This window comes from Hemiscyllium ocellatum, chromosome 8 (assembly GCF_020745735.1).
Source record: "Hemiscyllium ocellatum isolate sHemOce1 chromosome 8, sHemOce1.pat.X.cur, whole genome shotgun sequence".
In the NCBI taxonomy this organism is placed as follows: domain Eukaryota; kingdom Metazoa; phylum Chordata; class Chondrichthyes; order Orectolobiformes; family Hemiscylliidae; genus Hemiscyllium; species Hemiscyllium ocellatum.
The window spans coordinates 120,128,837-120,141,709 of NC_083408.1; positions in this window are offsets into that span (position 1 = coordinate 120,128,837).

Consider the following 12,873-nt stretch of genomic DNA (forward strand, 5'->3'; position numbering starts at 1 on the left):
ACACCAAACACAACATCGACACCAAACACAACATCGACACCAAACACAACATTGACACCAAACACAACATTGACACCAAACACAACATTGACACCAAACACAACATCCACACCAAACACAACATCGACACCAAACACAACTTCGACACCAAATACAACATCCACACCAAACACAACCTTGACACCAAACACAACCTTGACACCAAACACAACCTCCACACCAAACACAACATCCACACCAGTCACAACCTCCACACCAAACACAATCTCCACACCAAACACAACATCCACACCAGACACACTCTCCACACCAAACACAACATCCACACCAAACACAACATCCACACCAGACACAACATCCACACCAAACACAACATCGACACCAAACACAACCTTGACACCAAACACAACATCAACACCAAACACAACATCCACACCAAACACAACATCGACACCAAACACAGCATCCACACTAAACACAACCTCCACACCAAACACAACATCCACACTAAACACAACCTCCACACCAAACACAACATCGACACCAAACATAACATCGACACCAAACACAACATCCACACCAAACATAACATCCACACCAAACACAACATCCACACCAAACACAACATCGACACCAAACACAACATCGACACCAAACACAACCTTGACACCAAACACAACATCGACACCAAACACAACATCGACACCAAACACAACATCGACACCAAACTCAACATCGACACCAAACTCAACATCGACACCAAACACAACATCCACACCAAACACAACCTCCACACCAAACACAACCTCCACACCAAACACAACCTCCACACCAAACACAACCTTGACACCAAACACAACCTTGACACCAAACACAACCTCCACACCAAACACAACCTCCACACCAAACACAACATCCACACCAGACACACTCTCCACACCAAACACAACCTTGACACCAAACACAACATCCACACCAGACACAACATCCACACCAAACACAACATCGACACCAAACACAACCTTGACACCAAACACAACATCAACACCAAACACAACATCCACACCAAACACAACATCGACACCAAACACAGCATCCACACCAAACACAACATCCACACTAAACACAACCTCCACACCAAACACAACATCGACACCAAACATAACATCGACACCAAACACAACATCCACACCAAACACAACATCCACACCAAACACAACATCCACACCAAACACAACATCCACACCAAACACAACATCCACACTAACACACACACACACAACCTTGACACCAAACACAGCATCCACACCAAACACAACATCCACACTAAACACAACCTCCACACCAAACACAACCTTGACACCAAACACAACATCGACACCAAACACAACATCGACACCAAACACAACATCGACACCAAACTCAACATCGACACCAAACTCAACATCGACACCAAACACAACATCGACACCAAACACAACCTTGACACCAAACACAGCATCCACACCAAACACAACATCCACACTAAACACAACCTCCACACCAAACACAACCTTGACACCAAACACAACATCGACACCAAACACAACATCGACACCAAACACAACATCGACACCAAACTCAACATCGACACCAAACTCAACATCGACACCAAACACAACATCGACACCAAACACAACCTCCACACCAAACACAACCTCCACACCAAACACAACATCCACACTAAACACAACCTCCACACCAAACACAACCTTGACACCAAACACAACATCGACACCAAACACAACATCGACACCAAACTCAACATCGACACCAAACTCAACATCGACACCAAACACAACATCGACACCAAACACAACCTCCACACCAAACACAACCTCCACACCAAACACAACCTCCACACCAAACACAACATCCACATCAAACCCGACATCGACACCAAACACAACATCGATACCGATCACATCATCGACACAAACTCCAACATCGACTGCAACCTCTCAGAGCTCACTAAGAACAACGCCAACAATACCTCCCCCAGACCCACCATCGGAAAGCAGTGACTCCTCATCGGAAAGCAGTGACTCCTCATCGGAAAGCAGTGACTCCTCATCGGAAAGCAGTGACTCCTCATCGGGAAGCAATGACTCCTCATCGGGAAGCAATGACTCATCAGTGGGATGCAGTGGTTGGGTAAAGAAAGGTTTTATCTTTGACTGTCTGACTAAATGATTGTTATTCACCCATGACCACCTCCATTTAGGTGGGTGTGAGGGCAGCAGATACAATGAAACACCAATTCCCATCCAAGCCACTCACTATCCTAACTTGGAAATACACTCAATGACTTGGTCTCCACTGCCCTCTGTGGCAATAAGTTCCACAGATTAACCACTCTCTGCCTGAAGATAATCCACTTTATCTCAGTTCTAAAGGTTTGACCCTTCACCCTGAGGCTGTGCTTCAGGTTCTAGTCTCTGCTACTATTGGAAACATCTTCTCCATGTCCAATCTCCCCAGGCCTCTCAGTATTCTGTAAATTTCAATCAGATCTCCCCCTCATCCTTTACACTCCGTCGAGAGTCCTCAACCTCTCCACATGTGACCAGCTCTTTATCCCCAGGATCATTCTTATGAGCCTCTGCTGGACCTCCTCCAATGCCAGCTCAACTTCCCTTAAATGCAGAGCCCAAAACAATTCTCAATATTTCAAATGCAATCTGACCAGAGTCTTATACAGCCTCAGCAGTACATCCCAACTCTTGTATTCTAGCCCTCTTGAAATGACTGCTTACATTGGATTTGCTTTCCTAACCACCAACTGGACTTGCATGTTAACTTGAAAAGAATCCTGAACTAGGCCTCCCAAGTCTCTGTTTTGCTTCAGATTTCTGAAGCCTTTCCCAAATAGAGTATACTGTTTTGGTCAAAGTGCATATTCTCCTAGTCTGTCCATGTCCTTCTGCAGCCTCCCCACTTGCTCAACAATATCTGTCCCCAAAACTCTGTCGTGTAGTCCATTTCGTCTGGGTGATTTATCCACCTTCAGATGTTTCAGCTTCCCAGCACCTTCTCCTTAATGATTGCCACTATACTCACTTCTGCCCACTGACTGGTGAAGTTCTGATATCCTACTGGTGTCTCACATCATGAAGACTGTTGCAAAGTAGAAATTCCATTCTTACATTTTTGTTTGTTCCTCATTACTACCTCTCCAGCATCATTTTCCAACGATGCAATTTCCACTCTTGCCTGTCTCTCTCTTACCTTTTAGATGTCTAAAAAGATTAAGTCTGAACTGGTGGGGCACCAATATCCTGGGTGGGAGGTTTGCGAGAGCTCTTCGGGAGGGTTTAAACTAGCTTGGCAGGGAGGTGGGAACCAGAGCGTCTGTGAGGAAGGACAGACTCATGATAGGGCAAAGGTGCAGTCAGTGTGATGGGTTATGGTGTGTCTATTTTAACACAAGAAGGAATAAGGGTGATGAATTCAGAGAATGGATCAGTACTTGGAACGATGATGTTGTGGCCATTACGGAGACTTGGATATCACAGGGACAGGAATGGTTTTTGGAAGTTCCAGGGTTTAGATGTTTCAAAAGGAATAGAGGGGGGAGGTAAAAGGGTGGCATTGCTAATCAGGGATAGTATCACAGTTGCAGAAAGGGAGGTCATTGGGAAGGGTTTCTCTACATGGTCAGAATAGGTGGAAGTCAGAAACAGGAAAGGAGCAGTCACTTTATTGGGAGTTTTCTACAGACCCCCATCGCAACCCTCAGTGAGCTAGGGCTTTTCTCACTGGGGTGAAGAAGGATGAGAAGTGATTTGATAGAGGTGTACAAGATGATGAGAGGCATAGATAGAGTGGATAGCCAGAGAGTTTTTCCCAGGGCAGAAATAGCGATCATGATGGGACATAATTTTATGGTAATTGGAGGAAAGGTTTACGGGAGATGTCAGAGGTAGGTTCTTTACACAGAGACTTGTGGGTGTGTGGAATGCACTGCCAGCTGTGGGAGTTGAACCAGATACATTAGGGACATTGAGGCAACTCTTGGATAGGTATATGGAAGGTAGTACAATGAAGGGTATGTTGGTTAGTCTAATCTTAGAGTAGGAGAAAAGTTCAACACAACATCAAGGGCTGAAGGTAGGTAAAAACAATGACTGCAGATGCTGGAAACCAGATTCTGGATTAGTGGTGCTGGAAGAGCACAGCAGTTCAGGCAGCATCCAAAGTGCAGCGAAATCGACGTTTCGGGCAAAAGCCCTTCATCAGGAAATCCTGAACTGCTGTGCTCTTCCAGCACCACCAATCCAGAATCAAGTGCTAAAGGACCTGCTTGTGCTGCACTGTACTATGTTCTATGTTTCTTGAAAAAAAAACTCTTGCAATCTTTTTCTATATTCCTCATTAGCTTACTTTCATATTTCATCTTCTCCCTTTTTGCATTTTTTGGTTATTCTCTGCTGATTTTTTAAAGGCTTTCCAATCCTTTGGCTTCCCACGAATCTTCACCACATTGTATGTTTTTCCTTTTGCTTTTATGCCGTCCCTAACTTCCTTTGTCAGCTACTGTTGCCTCATCCTCCCCTTGGGGTGTTTTTTTCTACTTTGGGATGAATTTCGGCTGTGCCTCCTGAACTACCCCCAAAAAACCCCTGCCATTGCTGCTCCACCATCTTCCCTCCTCGGCTCCCCTTCCAATCAACCCTGGCCAGCTCCTCTCTCATGTCTTTGTAGTTCCTTTACTCAATTATAATAGTTTCATCTGATTTAGAATTCACCCTGTGGTTTAACAGCAAGAAGATTGTCATTTTATGGTCACTGCCCCTTAGGGGTTCCATCACCTTCACTCCCAAATTGAGTCTGCCTCATTACACATTACTAAATCCAAAATTGCCTAGTCCCTAGTTGTCTCTAACACACACAGCTCTAAAACAAAATCTTGTACACTTTCTACAAATTCTTTTTCTTGAGATCCATGGCCCACTTGATATCCCTAGCCACTTGCCTTAGTAAGGTCCATTTAAACAATGTAACTGCCCTACCTTCATCAATCATTGAGTTTTTTCACAATGAAACCTCAATCAGATTTGTGAGATAAGACCTTCCCACCATACGTTCATGCTGAAAATGCCTCATAAGATTTGGAAACGCCAGTGTTGGACTGGGGTGTACAAAGTTAGAATTCACACAACACCAGGTTATTGTCCCACAACCGCCTGATGAAGGAGCAGTGCTCGGAAAGCTAGTGCTTCCAAATAAACCTGTTGGACTATAACCTGGTGTTGTGTGATTTTTAACTTTGTAATGTCGAACAAGTCTATGAGAATGAAAATCCATGAAAATGAGGTTGGCGAGGAAATAATGGGGGAGAAAGAAATGGTGGAAGAACTGAAAAGCTATTTTGCATCACTTTTCCAAATTTGAGTAAATCCTGTCCTTAGCAATGTTTGCAATAATTTCCCTATCACTGATGTAAAGTTAATTGGCCTGTCCTTCTTAAACAAAGGAACAATACCGGCTGTTCTCCTGCCTTCTAGGACCTCGCCTGTGGCTAAAGAGGATATATGATAGTGAGTTTTGAGAAGGTTTGTGACTCAGGTTGAGGTTCTGGATGTAGGTTTGCTCACTGAGCTGGAAGGCTCATTTTCACATGTTTCATCATCATACAGGTACCATCATCAGTGAGCCTCCACAAAACCTGTAAGGAACTAGCTCCTATAAGCAGGCTGAGGTAAAAGTTTGGTGCTGGAAACGCACAGCAGGTCAGGCAGCATCCGAAGAACATGAAAATCAACGTTTCGGGCAAAAGCCCTTCATCAGGAATAGATGAAGGGCTTTTGTCCGAAACGTCGATTTTCCTGCTCCTCGGATGCTGCCTGACCTGCTGTGCTTTTCCAGCAACACTCTAATCTAGAATCTGGTTTCCAGCATCTGCTGTCCTTGTTTTTACCTACCTGAGATAAAAATTTGTTAAATTGGTTCACTTGAGATTGTAGGCATTACATCAGGTTAATTTTGGAGAGTTAGTGTAATGTCATTTGCTTTAACAAAGAACATTGGGTATATTCCATTGTTAGAGTTGCCTTGAGTTACTGATATCCAGAGTTAATCCAATGGACCAGAGAAAGTGGGAATAAAGCCTTCAAAGTTTATTTCTTAATGACAGACTTAAAGAAGGAATATAGTATAAGTACAGACCATTCTTGAGCCTAATTGTTTGCAATGATTAGTTGTGTTGGGTTTTACATTCTGGCCTATGCTAACTTTTTATGATTCATTCTTGGGATTGTGAGCATTGATGGCAAGCCTGGCATTTATAACCCTCATAATGGGAATAAAATACTTTGGTGGTTGACATGAAAGGGTTTTGCTTGAAACATCGATTTTCCCGCTCCCCGGATGCTGCCTGACTTGCTGTGCTTTTCCAGCACCACTCTAATCTTGACTCTGATCTCCAGCATCTGCAGTCCTCACTTTCGCCTGGTGGTTGTCATTGATGAGTGCAGACTCGATGAGCTGAACAGCCTTTTGCTGCATTGTCTACTTCTCTGACTGTCAGGTAGTGAACCATCTTCCAAAACTGCAGGAGTTCATGTTGTGTAGGGACATGCTCAGTTGGATATAATTGGTCATTTCAAAGCTTGGTGAGGGGCCTGGCACAGCAGCTGCCCTTTCTGACATGGTCCATCACTGAAACACAACAGATAGCACACGTTCAATCAGCCCTATAGGTCAGATGGTCTACCCAGCTCCTGCAGTAAGAGTTGATGTCACAATCATTTGGCTCTGTGAAAGGGGCTCAGTTACTGAACCGAGCTAATATCCTGACAATGAATGATTACCATATCCTGACCAAGGATAAGGACAAGGAACCTGGGGCCATTTTATAATTCACTCATGGGGCGTGGATGTCCCTAGTTGCCCTTGAGAAAATGTTGGTGAGCTGTCTTTTTAAATCACTGCAGTCCATGTGCTGTAGGACACCCACAACACACTTAGGGAGAGAATTCTTAAAGTTGGATAATAAACAGGTTTTACTGCAAATCAAATTTAATTGCTCAGTATAGGAGCCTTTTCTTCTGATACATAATAAAAATACACTGTTCTGGAAAATGATAATGTAGCTGTTTTATCTCTTGGCTGAGACTAAAAATGCTCCATTTTGGTTTAGAGACGACGTTGCAGGAAGAGGAAGGGAGGGAACAGGAGAAGGTGGCGCCCCCGGTGGGGCAGAAGAAGAAGTTCGGGATGGAGACGGAGATGGAGATGGAGATGGAGATATAGGAACCGCAGTAGGAGAGGGATACCTGACAATGCATTGGCAGAAGCAACTACACCCACAACTCACAGGTAAAACCAATTGTAAAGAATAAAGTGTCTATTTACTAAGTATTGCTAGACATTATTTGTTACTTTGTAAAGTGTAAACCTTCTTGATTTTTGTTTTATTTCTGTGGGCACAGTGTAACAACCGTTCAGCAAAAAAAAAATTAGTGAAAGCAAATGTGGGTTCCTTAGAGTCAGAAATAAGAGAGGTTACCAATGGGAGTGAAGAGATGGCAGACAATTAAATATATACTTTGGTTATGTGTTCACAAAGGAGGACACAAGCAACATACCAGAAACACAGGATCTAGCGAACAGGAGGAACTGAAAGAATCCAGTATTAGTTGGGAGTCTGGTTGAAGATTTGTAGCTCGGGTGTCCGTTGTTGTGGTTGTGTTCGCCGAGCTCGAAGTTTTTGCTGCAAACGTTTCGTTCCCTGGCTAGGGAACAGCATCATTTTTCCTGATGAAGGGCTTATGCTCGAAACGTCGAATTCCCTATTCCTGAGATGCTGCCTGGCCTGCTGTGCTTTGACCAGCAACACATTTTCAGCTGTGATCTCCAGCATCTGCAGACCTCATTTTTTACTTACAGGAATAAAAGGATGACTAGGATAGAGTCATGCATTCATAGAGTCATTGAGATGTACAACATGGAAACAGACCCTTCAGTCCAACTGCTGACCAGATATCCTAACCCAATCTAGTCCCACCTGCCAGCACCCAGCCTATATCCCTCCAAACCCTTCCTATTCATATACCCATCCAAATGCCTTTTAAATGTTGTAATTGTACCAGCCTCCACCACTTCCTCTGGCAGCTCATTCCATACACGTACCACCCTCTGCGTGAAAAAATTGCCCCTTAGGTCTCTTTTATATCTTTCCCCTCTCACCCTAAACCTATGCCCTCTAGTTCTGGAATCCCCTACCACAGGGAAAAGACTTTGTCCATTTACCCTATCCATGCCCCTCATAATTTTATAAAACTCTATGAGGTCACCCCTCAGCCTCTGACGCTGCAGGGAAAACAGCTCCAACCTGTTCAGCCTCTCCCTGTAGCTCAAATCCTCCAACCCTGGCAACATCCTTGTTAATCTTTTTCTGAACCCTTTCAGGTTTCACAACATCTTTCCAATAGGAAGGAGACAAGAATTGCACGCAATATTCCAACAGTGGCCTAACCAATGTCCTGTACAGCCGCAACTTGACATCCCAACTCCTGTACTTAGTATTCTGACCAATAAAGGAAAGCATACCAAACGCCTTCTTCACTATCCTATCTATCTGTGACTCCACTTTCAGGGAGCTATGAACCTGCACACCAAGGTCTCTTTGTTCAGCAACACTCCTTAGGACCTTACAATTAAGTGTATATGTCCTGCTAAGATTTGCTTTCTTAAAATGCAGCACCTCGCACTTATCTGAATTAAACTCCATCTGCCACTTCTCAGCCCATTGGCCCATCTAGTCCAGATCCTGTTGTAATCTGAGGTAACCCCCTTCGCTGTCCACAACATCTCCAATTTTGGTGTCATCTGCAAACTTACTAACTGTATCTCTTAAGCTCGCATCGGAATAGGGCCAGTCAAAGACAGAAGTGGGAAGGTGTGTGTGGACCCAATGGAGATCAGAGAGGTGATAAATGAATATTTCTCATTTGTTTTCATTCAGAAAAAGGAGAATATTGTAGAGGAGAAGAATGAGATATGGATATTAGACTAGAAAGGATCGAGGTTAGTAAGGAAGAGGTGTTATCAATTCTAGAAGGAGTGAAAGTAGACAAGTCCCCCGGATTGGATGGGATTTATCTGAGGATTCTCTGGGCAGCTCGGAGGAGGTGTTGGAGGCTTTGCCTTTGATATTTGAGTCGTCATTGTCGACAGGTTTAGTACCAGAGGACTGGAGAATTGCAAATGTTGTGCCCTTGTTCAAGAGGGGAGTAGAGATGATCCAGGTAACTATGGACCAGTCAGCCTTACTCCTGTTGAAGGAAAAGTTTTGGAAAGGATTATAAGAGATAGGATTCATAATCATCTAGCAAGCAACAATTTGATTTTAGATTGTCAACATGGTTTTGTCAAGAGCAGGTCATGTCTCACAAACCTCATTGGGTTTTTTGAGGTGACCAAGCATGTAGATGAGGGTAGGGCAGTAGACGTGGTATACATGGACTTCAGTAAAGCCTTTGATAAGGTTCCACATGATAGGCTGTTGGAGAAAATGCAGAGGCATGGGATTGAGGGTGATTTAGCAGTTTGAATTAGAAACTGGCTTTCTGTAAGAAGGCAGCGAGTGGTGGTTGATGGAAAATATTCAGCCTGGAGTCCAGTTACTAGTGGTGTGCCACAAGGATCTGTTCTGGGACCACTGCTGTTTGTCATTTTTATGAATGACTTAGATGCAAACATCGTTGGATGGATTATTAAATATGCAGATGACACTAAAGTCGATGGAGTAGTGGACAATTTGGAAGAATATCACAGGTTGCCGGGGACTTGGATAAACTGCAGAATTGGGCTGAAAGGTGGCAAATGGAGTTCAATGCAGCTAACTGTGAGGTGATGCACTTTGGGAAGAATAACAGGATGGCAGAGTACTGTGTCAATGGAAAGATTCTTGGCAGTGTGGATGTGCAGAGGGATCTTGGAGTCCATGTACATAGATCCCTGAAAGTTGCCACCCAGGTTGGTAGTGCCGTTAAGAAGGTATACGGTGTGTTAGCTTTTATTGGTAAAGGGATGGAGTTCCGGAGCCATGATGTCTTGCTGCAGCTATACAAAACGCTAGTGCGGCCACACTTGGAATATTGTGTACAGTTCTGGTCGCCCCATTACAGGACGGATGTGGAAGCATTGGAAAAGGTACAGATGAGATTTATGAGGATGTTGCCTGGTCTGGAGGGAAGGTCTTATGAAGAAACGCTGAGAGACTTGGGTCTGTTCTCATTGGAAAGAAGAAGGCTAAGAGGGGATTTGATAGAGACATACAAGATGATCAGAGGATTCGATAGGGTAGGCAGTGAGAGTCTTTTTCCTAGAATGATGACGTCAGCGTTTATGAGGGGGTCTTAGCTACAAATTGAGGGTGATTGATTTAAAGCAAATGTCAGAGGCAGGTTCTTTACTCAGAGAGTGGTAAGGGTGTGGAATGCCCTACCTGCCAATGTAGTTAACTCAGCCACATTGGGGGCATTTAAACAGTCCTTAGGTAAGCACATGGATGATGATGGGATAGTGTAGGGGGATGAGCTTATATTAGTTCACAGGTCGGTGCAACATCGAGGGCCGAAGGGCCTGTTCTGTGCTGTATTGTTCTAAAAAGAATGGCAAAAATGAGGAGTGCAGGTGCTGGAGATGAGAGTCGAGAGTGTGATGTTGGAAAAAGCACAGCGGGTCAGGCAGCATCCGAGGATCAGGAAAATCGATGTTTCATCCTTCTTCATGAAGGGATTTTGCCCAAAACACCTGCCTGACCTGGTGCTTTTCCAGCACCACATTCTCCACAGAAATACTGGATGAGTTGGTGGTCATCTTCCAAGATTTGATAGACTCTGGAACAGTTCCCACAGACTGGAGAGTAGCTAACAGAACATAGAACATTATAGCGCAGTACAGGCCCTTCGGCCCTCAATGTTGTGCTGCCCTGTGAAACCAATCTGAAGCCCATCTAACCGACACTACTCCATTCTCCTCCATACACCTATCCAATGACCATTTAAATGCCCGTAAATTTTGGCAAGTTTACAACAGTTGCAGGCAATGTGATCCACACCCCTCCTACTCTCTGAATAAAGAAACAACCTCTGATGTCTTCCGTTAACTACTACCCTGCAATTTGAAGTTATGTCCCCTCGTGCTAGCCATCACCATCCCAGGAAAAGGGCTCTCACTGTCCGCCCGATCTAGAACATAGAACATAGAAAAATACAGCGCAGTACAGGCCCTTCGGCCCTCAATGTTGCGCCGATCCAAGCCCACCTAACCTACACTAGCCCACTATCCTCCATATGTCTATCCAATGCCTGTTTAAATGCCCATAAAGAGGGAGAGTCCACCACTGCTACTGGCAGGGCATTTCATGAACTCATGACTCGCTGAGTAAAGAATCTACCCCTAACATCTGTCCTATACCTACCACCCCTTAATTTAAAGCTATGCCCCCTTGTAATAGCTGACTCCATACGTGGAAAAAGGTTCTCATGGTCAACCCTATCTAAACCCCTAATCATCTTGTACACCTCTATCAAGTCACCCCTAAACCTTCTTTTCTCCAATGAGAACAGCCCCAAGTGCCTCAGCCTTTCCTCATACGATCTTCCTATGATACCAGGCAACATCCTGGTAAACTTCCTCTGCACTCGTTCCAATGCCTCCATGTCCTTCCTATCGTATGGCGACCAAAACTGCACACAATACTCCAGATGCGGGCGCACCAGAGTCTTATACAACTGCAACATGACCGCAGGACTCCGGAACTCAATTCCTCTACCAATAAAGCCCAGAACACCATATGCCTTCTTCACAGCACTATTTACCTGGGTGGCAACTTTCAGAGATCTGTGTACATGGACACCAAGATTCCTCTGCTCATCCACACTACTAAGTAGCCTACCATTAGCCCAGTAATCCATCTTCTTGTTACTCCTAGCAAAGTGAATGACTTCACACTTAGCTACATTGAACTCCATTTGCCACCTTTCTGCCCAGCTCTGCAACTTATGTATATCCCGCTGTAACCTGCCACATCCTTCTTCGCTGTCCACAACTCCACCGACTTTCGTATCATCCGCAAACTTGCTCACCCAGCTTTCAAGCCCCTCCTCTAGGTCATTTATAAAAATGACAAACAGCAATGGTCCCAAAACAGATCCTTGTGGAACACCGCTGGTAACTGCACTCCAAGATGAACCTATACCATCAACTACTACCCTCTGTCTCCTTCCAGCCAGCCAATTCCTAATCCAAACCTCTAATGCACCCTCAATGCCATATCTCCGTAGTTTTTGCATTAGCCTACCATGGGGAACCTTATCGAACGCCTTGCTAAAATCCATATACACCACATCTACTGCTTTACCCTCGTCCACTTCCTTGGTCACCTTCTCAAAGAATTCCATAAGGTTTGTGAGGCACGACCTGCCCTTCACAAATCCTTGATCACATTATTCCTATTCAGATGTTCTTTGCCCACAACAGAAGTGAGACTCACTGGCCTATAGTTACTCGGGCTATCCCTACTCCCCTTCTTGAACAAGGGGACCACATTTGCTATCCTCCAGTCATCTGGCACTATTCCCGTAGACAATGACGACATAAAAATCAAGGCCAATGGCACCGCTATCTCCTCCCTAGCTTCCTAGAGGATCCTAGGATAAATGCCATCAGGCCCAGGGGACTTATCTATTTTCATCCTTTCCAGTATTCCCCAGACCTCTTCCCTACGTACCTCAAGGCCATCCATTCTAATCACTTGTGACTCAATATTCACATCAGCAACAGTGTCCTGTTCCTGAGTGAATACTGACGAAAAGTATTGAT